The 2,926-nt window shown below is 39.5% G+C and overlaps 1 pseudogene; it reads right to left on the bottom strand.

The window, feature by feature from the left end:
* Positions 1 to 1,845: 1,845 nt before the first annotated feature.
* LOC111821322 (40S ribosomal protein S28 pseudogene) lies at positions 1,846 to 2,081 on the bottom strand (annotated as a pseudogene).
* Between the last annotated feature and the right edge of the window lie 845 nt (positions 2,082 to 2,926).

Genomic DNA, 2,926 nt, shown 5'->3' with positions numbered 1-2,926 from the left:
TAAATTCTATTTTGTCTGATATTAGTATAACCACACCAACTCTCTTTTGGATGCAGTTTGCATAGCATTTCCTTTCCATCATTTTACTTTCAACCTATTTGTGTCTTCAAATCTAAAGTGTATCTCTTGTAGGCAGTATATAGTTGGATCATGTTTTTCTATCCATTCTGCCAATCTCTGCCTTTTGATTATAGTGTTTCGTCCATTTACATTGAGTGTAATTATTGATAAGGTAGGATTTATATTTGTCATTTTGCTATTTATTTTGTCTTTTGTCCTTTTTATTCCTCTATTCCCCCATTACTGCCTTCTTTTGTGTTAAATAGATATATAGCCTAGTGTATATTAATTTCCTTGTTGCTGTTTTTAACAATAAAACAAAATTCTTGGTGGTTGTCCTGGGAATTTCAATTAACGTAATACCTTAAAACAATCTAGTTCAGATTAATAACAGCTTAATTTCTATAGTATAAAAAAAACTTTACTTCAATATAGCTCTTTTCCCTCCTCCCTTTCTTGTGCTAATATTGTCATACAAATTATATCTTTATACATCATAAGCCCATCAACACAGTTTTATAATTACTGCTTTATGTAGTTGTCTTTTAAATAAGATACAATAAGAAAAAACTTACAAATCAAAATACATTTATACTTTCTATTATATTTAGCTAAGTAGTTTATTTTCCTGGTGCTTTTCTTTCTCTGTGTAGATTTGAGTTGCTGTCTAGTGACCTTTCATTTCAGCCTGAAGGACTCCCTTTAGTATTTCTCATGGGCACGTCCGCTAGGAATAAATTTGCTCGATTTTTGTTTATCTGGGAATGTCTCAATTTTGCCTTCATTTTTTTGAAGGATAGTTTTGCTGGATATACAATCCGTGTTTGATGGTCTGTTTCTTTAGCACTTTGAATATGTCATCCACTGCCTTCTGGCTTCCATAATTTTTTATGAGAAGTCAGTTGTTAATCTTATTGAGGCTCTCTCATACATGATGAGTTGCTTTATCTTGTTGCCTTCAAGATTTTCTTTGTCTTTTTGACTATTTGTCTCTGATGTAAGTTTAGGTGTGGATCTCTTTGAAGTTATCCTACTTCAAGTTCCATGAGCCTCTTCAATTATTTTTTGTTCAGCCAATTGGTATCTCTAGCTCAGGCAGCTATGATGTTAAATAATTGCCACTGATTATATTTTTAAGGAATGCTAGTGATACAGTTAAGCACTTGGCTGCTGACTGAAAGGTTGGTGCTCCGTTAGAGAAAGACTTGATGATCTGTTTCTGTAAAGGTTACAGCCAAAAAACCTCTATGGGGCAGTTTTATTCTGTCACATGAGGTTGCTATGAGGAGGAACTGACTTGGAGAGCACCCAACAATAACAGCATTTTTTACAAACTGGGATTTTTGCATTGAGGGAGCACTGAGTAAGGTCAAATAAAGACAAGCTCTGAGAATGGTGCTTTTCCAGGGATCCGACAGACAGGTCAAATAGTGACAATTCTGTGGGGGGGCTGGGAGGGGGCTCCAAACCTGTTCTGCCCCCTCCAGTGGTTACTAGGCTGCTTGCTTTACAGCTACCATAGTTGTGAGGCTGCTGGTTTTGAAGTCTTCCATGGACACAGAGAAGAATGGGAATAGGGCAAGTAAAATGCCTCAAAGCCTGCTGTTCTTATTGAGATTCAGCCATTTTTTTTCTTGCATAAATCCTCCTGTGTTGTTGCAAATCTTTGGCTATTTAAATAATTCTTTTTTTTTTAAACATACAATATAAATGCTTTATTGAACAGTCACAGATCATCTCCATGGGCCAAGTCATCTACCAGACATCCAGGACCTGGCAGCAGCCTCAGCACAGCCTCTGAGGCTCTCATTCTGACTCCAAGAGAGTGAGCACTTGCCCTCGCGCATAGGGCCTTTCATGTTGCAGATGATCAAGGGGCTTGTGTAGTCCATGAAGTCCACGTGCACCTGTATGTGCTGTCCCTGCGAGCCGGTCCTGCCTAGCACCTTGGTGGCTCTGGCCAGCTTAATGGGTTGCACGTGGCTGGTGACCATGATGATGGCATAGTGGTGGTCAGGTGGAGAGGCCAGAATTCTTAAATAGTTGATTTTGACATTTTTTTGCCAGTGTTCTTGTTGCTGTTTTGGAAGAGTAGAGTTTCAGTGATCCTTACTCCTCCATTCTGGAAGTGCTTCTACTCATTACCATTGTTTTTAGATTAATTTATTTTAATTGATTTATTATAAGTTTAAAGGATTTGATCTATAACAATGGATGGCTATGTTTAACAACTGGCATGCAAAATTTCTGAAGATTTAACAATTGACTTTCATGTGAGCTGATGCGAGCTAGCTCCAGCACACCACTGGCAGTCCCTTGTGGATACGCCCATTTGATTCAGTTCATTTCTGCAAACCTTTCAAGTGCCTGCTGGGTGCCAGATCTCCAGAAGTGCCTGCTCACACAGGAATAAAATGCCTCCAGATCCCTCAGCATCCGGCCCTCACCCAAAGCTTGCTGGCAGGACAAACACTGCCAGAAGTGTGGTCCAGGCAATGCCTTGACATGACGGAAGCATTGGACAAGACTGAGCACACGTGAGAAGGGCCATAGGAAAGCTGAAGAAGATTGTTTCTAATCTTCGGGATCTAATCCTAAATTGTGCCAGGGGCTGTTTTCTGACTCCTAGGTAAAACTAAACAAAGCAAGAGGTCTTTTGTTTGTTTTATAAATTCTGTAACTGAAACTCTTGAAGAGAAAGCACTGGGCAAAGTTACAAGTGGTGATGTGGGGCGGTGGGGTAAAGGTTTCCATTAGATACCCCTGAGGAATGTGTACCTTAACCCCTGTTCTGTGAAGTTGGGGTGGGCGGTGGAAAGGCTTTCCAATTTTTGGTCTTGCTTGGATAATAACAACACTTGTTTTG

The sequence above is a fragment of the Trichechus manatus genome, unplaced genomic scaffold (genome assembly GCF_000243295.1).
Source record: "Trichechus manatus latirostris isolate Lorelei unplaced genomic scaffold, TriManLat1.0 scaffold00077, whole genome shotgun sequence".
Taxonomy (NCBI): Eukaryota; Metazoa; Chordata; class Mammalia; order Sirenia; family Trichechidae; genus Trichechus; species Trichechus manatus.
This window is presented reverse-complemented; position numbering and strand designations above follow the sequence as displayed.